The sequence below is a fragment of the Eschscholzia californica genome, unplaced genomic scaffold, assembly GCF_041429995.1.
Source record: "Eschscholzia californica isolate CP2 unplaced genomic scaffold, dmEscCali1.0.p SCAF_1, whole genome shotgun sequence".
Lineage (NCBI taxonomy): Eukaryota > Viridiplantae > Streptophyta > Magnoliopsida > Ranunculales > Papaveraceae > Eschscholzia > Eschscholzia californica.
The window spans coordinates 71,302,053-71,311,778 of NW_028238198.1; positions in this window are offsets into that span (position 1 = coordinate 71,302,053).

Here is a 9,726-nt window from a genome sequence, read left to right on the forward strand (position 1 = left end):
TTTGTCTCATTTTGGTTACTCGCAGCTCGTAAGAAGTTATACATGGATTTGATTGTAAAGTTACCTGTTTTAGTTAAAGACCATCTAGCAGTGTCCACCCGGTGTGCCTGTAAATTAATACTCAGAATTGCATTACATATGTTAGTATTAAAATATTGAGATAAAATATTCGTATTCCAATGGTTATGGGTAATGAGTTGCTCCACTGTAGAAAACGGACAATTATGATCGTTAGCCAACGGGGGAGGATGGTTAGGAATCCAAAAGTCATTCCAAATATTAATATGAGTACCTCGATTGACATCCCAGAAAACAAGATTAGACACCGTACTGATGTGTTTGGATATGGACTTCCAGAGCCAGGAATGGTGATGTTTAGCTTCTTTCGGAAACTGCTCTTTATTGTAGTATTTCGCCTTAAGAATTTTAGCCCAAGGAGAATCCGGGAATTTAAGAAGACGCCACACTAATTTGCTCAGGAAAGCTTTATTATCAAGATCAGGAAGCCTAAAGCCAAGGCCACCCTTCTTTTTGGGACGACAAATAGCCTCCCAGTGAATGGTATGAATAGTTTTGGATTTTCCCCACCAGAAAGCCCTTTGCAAGGCTTCAATGCGTCTGCTTACCCCTTTCGGGATTGCGAAGCATTGCATTTGGTATCGAGGAACAGCCGCTGCTATCGTGAAAATCACAATAGAGCGGCCAACTTGAGAGAGGAGAGAGGCTTTCCATTTGGAGAGCTTGAGCTGGATTTGGTTAGTGATAGAAGAAAAAAGTCTCGTTTTGCTAGCTCCAATGAACAAATGAGTACCAAGGTACTTATCAAGAGCAGAAGCTTGATGAACTTTGAGATTTCTGATAATCAGAAGCTTAAATTTGGGATGAGTATTTTTCGAAAAGAACACCGAAGATTTCTCGTAGTTGATTAATTGGCCCGAAGCTTTGCAGAACATATCCAAAATATTTTGGAGAACAGAAAGATTTTCCAGTGAGTTCTGGCCACAAATGATGCAATCGTCTGCAAAGAGAAGGTGTTTGATTTGAACACTAAATCGAGGAAGCTGAAAACCAAGAAACGTTTCAGCTCCATATCCGCTTTCAAGCAGCCTGCTAAGACCTTCCATGGCAATGGTGAACAGAAACGGGGAAAGAGGGTCTCCTTGTCTAATGCCCCTGGTAACATTGAAGGTCGGACCTGGCCTACCATTAATGAGAACCGTCATAGTGGACGTCGAGATGCATTCATGAATCATCTTAAGCCAATGATCAGAAAAACCCAATTGACTCATCACAGCCTCTAGAAAATCCCATTCTATCCGATCAAAGGCTTTCGACATATCCAGCTTTAGAGCAAAATAACTTTTCACATTACACTTAATTTAATTTGGCGAGGATGTCGTTTAGCTAGTCATAAATAGATAAAAATAGAGGCAAGTTAGATAGAGCTTATGAGGATAAACGTCATAATATCTTAAAGAAAATGCTAAAATAGTTTTTTTTTGAATTGGTAAGCGTGTGCCTCGAACCAAAATGCTAAAATAGTTTGTTTATACTATTGTTTTTTGTTCGCCGGAAAAACTTGAATTCTATCCCGTTAAGGTCCTAATACTCTGAATCCTATCTAGTTAAAGTCGTACTGTGAGTCTCTCTCCTCTTGTTTTCTTTTGTTCTTCAATTTTAATTAATCAAATGGAAATAGGACCTTCAACCAAAAAAAAAAATGGAAATAGGACAAAAATAATAATATGAAAAAAAGTGTTGGAAGAATAAGTAAAATATTCCATATATTGCAAAGAAATGACAGATTCATGACAACCCTAGACTCCAAAACCATGCACATGAGTAAACCTAATTATATTCCTATACATATGAATGCACTAATCTCAATCATTTAGTCATCCCATTCCTTTCTTGTCCATATCCTTAATTTTAGCTTACTTTAACAAAATTAAAGAATGAAGGTTTTTTCTGTAGTTGCTATCTGTTTATCTTACTCTAAACTAGAAAGCAACAAATAGAGAAGCTTCAAATTGTGTCCTGTGTGGATTCCGTTTTACAAGTAAGAAGTTGAAAATAACTCAATAAGCCTATGTATGTAAAATTTGAAGACAAATACTTGCTATCGACATTAACAGATGGATTGCAGAGATTGTGGCGCGGTGTCACTTTAGGGTGTCATTTCTATTTTTCCCTTTGGTTTTTCTTTAGTTTCAAGTTATACTTTTATGCACGAAAAAATATATGACATATATATGTACCACATAGGTTTTATAGGGATGTATCAAATTGTGCAAGATTAGTTAAGTGAGTTATGGTGGTTCGGATTTGAACCAGAGTTCGTTAGAGTATCTATGTTTCTTTATAGCTTCCGTTATGTTTGTGTATGCGAATGTACGGTTTACATGACAGTTTTTATAGGTGTGACTGGTCTGATTTACAGGGGAGGCTCTGCAAGATTTTAGTCTCGTTTGTGAATTGTCGGGGCATGCACGCGCCTATTTATAGGGCACGAGGCATCACAAGATATATTATGGTAAAGTACCAATAGGTCTCAATAGATGCACCACAATTGAAAATCACGCACTTCACGACAGATGCACACGATTAAATATCACATACTTTCTGACAGATGTATCACAGTTAAGTATCACGTACTTTACGACAGATGCATCACGGTTCAAAAATCCGGTATTTTACAACAGACACATTGTGATTCAATAACTGATACTTCGTACAGTAGTTAAATATTATCGACTTCTCAACAGATGCATCATTTAAATGCCAAGTAATTTTCAGAAACGCACCACAATTATGCATCAGGGAAACACATTATGAACCAGAGAGTTGTAGAGGTTGGAACTTAGAACATCAGTCTTTCATTATCATTATCATAATACGATCTTCGTTATTAGACAAATTCATCTTATTAGATTGAATCATAGAATGTAGCATAAACAAGGTTATGAAAGATTTGATGTTTATAAAATGTAGGATGGTAATAGGGAAGTACTAGTGATGAAAAAGTGGATTTGTATAATGACCTACTCCAGAAGAAGTTGAATTTATTAGTATTTGGACTCCTCTCAACTAACCACCAGGTCCACTACCACCATGAAAAAGTCATTTCACCTAACTACTCTTCTATTATTTTGTCAATTTGGGTCTCACCACAAAGAACAGTCCGTGAGGGTCCATGAACATCTGAAATTCGAAAACAGGCTCAACCCATCCACCCTAATGAACTAAACAGGCCGCATGAGGTGTTACTTGTTGGAATCGGTACCTAGCTCAAAAGTAGCTGGACCGGTTTTTTGTTAATTTGATGTACCTATATTCGTTAGAATCTCGAACAAGACGTCTCGTCGAGCTCTTGAATTTAAACTCAAATTTTGTCCAAATCCGATTCCGTATGAGTGAGTTATTACAAAATTCGTTTGGTATGGGTACCATTAACTCAAAACTGGGATTTTGAGTTAGTACCACATTTATGAAAGAGGAAATAGTTTATTTTCTTTTATAGAACCTTCCATATATTTATGGTATGTTCTTTAGAATAGAAAGGTGACTCACGTGGGCGAATGGGCGTTTAGGGCGCATTGGGCGCTTTTGAGGCGCCCGCACGCACTTTGCACGTACGCATCGTCGCGAGGAGCGATTGGAGCCTTGGATTTTACGATCATAGATATGATCTGACGGTCAGGATATTTAGCGCTCTTAAGATAGATCTGTTGATGATCTAACGGCGGGCGTTCAATGCGCGAGATCTTAATAGATCCGTTAAGATCTGACAGTCAACATGGCACCGAAAACCAACAGACAAATATAACTGTTGGGAAGCATCCATTCGTCTATAGGCACCTGTCTGAAGTGTCACCAATACTTCTATAAATACCAAACAGAATCCAGCAAACAAAATACGAAAATTTTTAGCATTCAAAGTTAAGAGCATTTAGAGTTTAAGAAGTCAATTCATCTGTCGTTCTTACTGCTTGTTCTAAGTTCGCATGCTTTCAGAGAAACGAAGTACTCTCGTCGTCATACTGAAAGGTACAGCCGTTGTATCCTGGGAGACAAACATCTTACTGGTTTTAGTACTAATACCAGGGTGTTCACTGTCTTAAGGAAATAGACAACTCGACTCGGCTTTCTCTCTCCAATCTTTTATTTAATCCTTGTTTTTAAAAAATATTGTTTTCCTTTTAATCTGTTTAAGATACAATATTAATTTTTTTAGAAATAAAATTATCTCTGAATCTATTTCAGAAAGACACTCTAAAGTGTATCCCTGTTTTAATTAAAAAAAAACCAGGAAGATCATATTCTTGGTTTTTCATAATACCAGAAGAACAACATTACTTCGGCTCGAAACCAGAACTGCAGGCCAAATGGTATTCACCCGAGCCGAGTACAAACTTCTAAACATCTGCTCATTTGCCCTGACTTACTTGGACACCGCGACCACTAGCCTACCCAATTTATCTACCTAGTAACTTACCAGTTAACACACCTGCTCCTCCATAGCGCAGGGGCGTGGGTGAGGGGGTGCGAGCGGTGCGGTCGCACCGGGCCCCCCTCTTCCCATGGGCCCCATATCTGAAAATTCAAATTGAGTAACCAATATAAAATTTAAAATCCACTATAATACATGTTATTAGGTTAGCTCAGATGGCTTGTGCCTCGCCCCATGCTATGAAGGTCCCTTGTTCGAGTCCCTTGGACTACAATTTATGTTCTTTTTCTTTGTTTTTGTGTTTTATGGGGCAATAAGAATTGGTTTGGGCCATGATGTCATAAGGCCCAATATTAATATTTTGTAGCCCCCACGTAGATATTTTAGGTAGATATGGGGTAAGTTGGTTCCACTAGGACTGTAACGACATGTCATTATTATTTCATAAACATGTTTATTTAGATGCGTTAGATGGCGGTAAAACTAAAAGAACAAAATTAGATATATAATGTTTGTTTTTTTCCTCTCTTTCATGTCATCTTTCTTTTTCTTACACTCCTCCTTTCTTAAAGACTGGAAGTCCCCTAAATCTTAATTAAGTCTAATAACAAGAAAATATAAAATGATTCAAAAAGTGAATTGTAGCTTAGTTAGTAAATATTTTGCACAACAAGCATGTCTCGAGGTCGATACACTCCCCCCTTATCAATTTTTTTTTGTTTATTATCTCAATGCATTATTCTCCCGAACTATTAATAGTAATAACAACTATTAATCATAGATAAATCACTAGTTTTGTTTAAAGACTAATTGTGAAGTATGATACTTATTGTTAATTTTTTTTCATTGAATAAATTTAGTTCTATGTGTACGATTTTTTTGCTTAAAGAAATTTTAAGGAGAAAAGAAATAGACAACTTAGATTCATCTGAGATAAGAAAAAAATTTCTAACTTAATTTATTTGGATATTTGCTAAATGCATTATATTTGGAAAAGAAATTTGTTTTTTATCATTATCGGAGAAAGGGCCCCCAATATTTTGTCGCACCGGGCCCCCGAATTCTCGGCCACGCCATTGCCATAGCGGACTGCTTTGCGACCGTTCTTTATAATGGTCATATATATACATATAACTATATATATGTGTGTCTTTATACACGCTGATACACATAATTTTGGTGGTGGGGATTCGGTGAGGTTGGTAGAGATTTGTGGAAGATATTGTGATGTAGAAGAAGTATGGTGGTGCCTTTGGAAGTACACATTTTTGTACAACTTACATCATTATGAATTTATGATAGTAGGAAGAACTATTGTCTATGTCAAAATTGGAACTGATTGTTTTAATTTTGACATAAAATAAAGTCTAAAGTGATTTGTGAGAAGGGATCGGAGCCTATAAGTATCACAAAAATCAGTACAGAAAAACACTTCAACATAAAATAATTTTGGGGATCTCAGTGACCTTTGACGGCTTATAAATTGTTATTTTTATTTTTGTCGAAAGGGCTTATAAACTTATTCCATGTCTTGATGTATTCATTTGATGTAATGAAATAATGGTCTTTGTCAAAAAAAAAAGAAAACCCTTTCATTTCAACCTGTTGGCCAGTCAATTTATTAAGCTTTAGAAAGCTTATAGTTGTTCCTGATCTCATTCTCTCATGAGGGAAAGTTCTTTGTTGTTATGCAAGTATTTGATCTAACTCTGAAACACAAAGAATGTATGTTTACCTACCATAACTTAACTATTCATTGGCTTTTTGATATATAATAGAGAATATAATTTAAGAAAATTGCTTTTCTAGTGAAATTTAGAATTGTTGGTTATTTAATATATAATAATAATCAGTTTAGAAGACTACGGTCTACTTTGACCTCCTCTTTAATATGCGTCATAATAATATAAACGAGTTAAGTTTCTAAGATTTCATTAAGATTGTTGTTAAGATTTAAACAAGAGACTTTATTATTATGGAAATCGTTAAACCCACTTACAAGCTGATTACAACTATTTATACTCTCACTTAAAGAGTGAAAATTATGAATCAGATATAGACGAGCTGATGAATAGGTTTCAGAACGTGAGAATGATAAAGATTTGCTCTTGGACAATTGACAAAAATGACAAATACCACTCTGAGGTTTGAAATCCAATGCTATAGCTTTGTTTCTAGCTAATAGATGAAGGATCGAGTCAGATGCGTGTTCTAATCTATTGTGCCAGATAGAAGAGGAAGAGATGACCTCTCATACATGTGCTCCACAAACATTAGGATTATGAACATTAAAAGTAATGGGGTATATAAGAATTTGACCAAACTAAATATCCGTAATTTTGTAACCCCATGGAGGAAACAACACCAAACACCGGTTATCTCTTGTGAATTTGGATATTTGAAGTAAATTTCTCTTGATGTTAGGAACTACTAACACATTTTTAAGATCAAAGACATGAAGGGCAGTAGTGAGTTTTGTGTCACCTGTACTTGAGATGGGAATACAGTTGCCACTCCCTATCATTACTGAATTTGAGCCCGAGAAATCTCCCTTGTTTTGAATAACATTGGAATCATGAGTCATGTGGCTAGTTGCACCAGTATCAGTCAGCCATGTGCCTGAGATAGTTTGTTGTGTTTCAACCACAAAGACCATTAGTGCCTCTTCATACTCATAATTATCTTGGAAGAAACCATATTGAGCATCATAAGCTTCTTCTTCACTTAATTTTCCTTCTTTGTTTGATTATGATGATTCTCCTTCTTCTTATAGATGGAGAACATCAAAATTTGATCTTTCTTGGTTGTGAAATTTCTTGATAGAGCTATTATTTGTATTATCTGTGTTGTCCGAGAAATTAGAGATTTATGGGTACGACTAGAGGTATGCTCAATAATACATGTATATAGAGAAATAAATCAAGTGGCAGACTTTCTTTCCAAAATGAGTTTACAGGTGGGTTATACTGAGATGACACCAAATGAACTTCCGGACGAGTTACAAAGGCTCATACGGGAGGACAAAAGAGGAGTAATAAGAGTGCGGCATCCTTAGATTTTCATTGTTTTCTATTTCTTAGTTCAGTTTTGAGTTGTAAGAGTATGGTTTATTTGATTTCTTAGTCTTAGCCTTTTTGGTTTCTTTCTTTGTTAGGGTCGGGCCCCTAAATCCCGTTGACAATTTCAAATAAAAAAAGTTTTGTTGGATTCATCAAAACTACACTTTGAAGCAGAATGACCCCGTTTTCTGCATATTCCACATGGACTGCTGGTGAAATCAAAGTCTATTGCTTTTTCTCCTGATTGATGACTCTTTTGATTGCTATAGTTTGGTTTTTTTGCATGCTATGTTGTTTTTGATTTGAGAAATATCTTTGTTGTTGAGGTTGGAACTTCTCAATTGTCTCTGATTCATTTGATTTGAGTTAAATTGTTGAAATCTCGGTTGAGGTTGTTGTCTGAATTGTGTTCTTTTAACTAAGGTGTTGTTTGACAACAAAAAAAATATAAGCACTTTTGCTTTTTTTTTTTTTTTTTTTTTTTTTGTTAAAACTTTCATAGATTAAAGCTTAAACGAGTACATTATTACAATACAAATTAATCAAAAAGGACGGGATAACAGTCCAGGACTTCGACCTATTTTGCTTTCTTGCCCATTTTGCTAGCTTGTCGGCTTTATCGTTCAGAAGTCTATTTGTGTAGCTGAATTGCACATTGCCCATACTAACCCTCGCTTCTCTGATCTTCTTAATATGGATGTTTGAGTACCAGTGAATGGCCTTTCTTCGATCTTTGAGGTGATTGATGAGGTTAATATTGTCAGTTTGGTAATGTAATTTACTTCTTTATTTTCTTTTCTCATAAATATACTTGATTTCAATTAAATTTATTTATGATTTTCATGATTACACTTTTGGAAGAGTAGGGGGTGATATTGGTGGTAATGGTGGTGGTGGAGCCTTTGAGGCATGGAGATGAAAGCGGTGGTGGTTGTGATGTGATTGAGGTGTGTAATGATGGTGGTAGAGGGTACGGTGGTAGGGATATGGTGGTGGTGGTGGAGGTACGGTGGTAAGGATATGGTGGTGGAGGTATGATGGTGGTGGTTGAGGTATGATGGTGGTGGTCATGGGGGCATGGGATGGTGGTGGATGTACGGGAATGGTGTTGGTGGAGGTACAATGGTAGTGGAGGTATGGTGGTGGAGGTATGGGATAATGGTGGGGAATGCATCATGGTGGTGGTGGTTGAGATACAAATGGTGGTGGTGGTGGTGGTTGAGATACAGTAGTGTTAATGGTGGTTGAGATACAATGGTGCTGGTGGTGGTGGTTGAGATATAGTAGTGTCGATGGTGGTTGAGATACAATGGTGCTGGTGGTGGTTGAGGTGTGGTGGTAAACAGGTAATAAAGGTGTTGTGGTGGAGGTTTGAGGTGTGATAGTGGTGTTGGAGGAGGTTTGAGGTGTGGTGGCGTCGGAGGTGTATAGTGGTGGTTGGTGGTGGTAGTACAACGGTGTGGTGGTGGTGTTGGAGGAGGTTTGAGGTGTGGTGGTGTATAGTGGTGGTTGGTGGTGGTAGTACAATGGTATGGTGGAAGTTTAGTTGCGGTGGTGGAGCGGAAATAAAGGAAAAAATTTTGGTAAAGTAAAATCTGTGCATATGTCGAAGAAAAGTTACTTATCTTTAAAGTCAAAAGCTAAAAATGTGAACTTTAAAAGAAAGTCAAATTTTAACTTAAGTGAATTCGGAAATTTCCACGTTACCAAACTAACTTTTTTACTTTTCTATTTAAATAAGCAAAAAGTAACTTATTTTGGTGTTATCAAAGTATTGAGCCATTGTTCATGGTGAGTAATTTGAGTTCTCAATTTTAGAAAAAATAATTTTGATTCTCTTTGATGTGTAGCAATGACAAACGGCTTGTATTCTTTTCCCAACCCTTTCAGGGCGATTCGACATAACTCTTTCTCGTATACTTTATCATTCACAACAATAAGAAAATTAGCTAGACTGTTAATTTTTCTCAGATATTCACTTACAAAAGATCCCCTTTCTTTACATTTTAAAGTTGTTCTCTTAATGAAGAAATCTTTGCTTCATATTCTTCTATATACATCATTTGGAGAAATTTCCATATTTCTCTAGTAGTAGCAAGCCCTAGTACGTCTGATGAGATTATTGTAGTATATGTAGCTTTCAGATAAACTTTTACAAAACCATCTGTCTTTCTCCTAATGACATCTGATGGATTTAGAAGTTCAGGTCCATTTTGA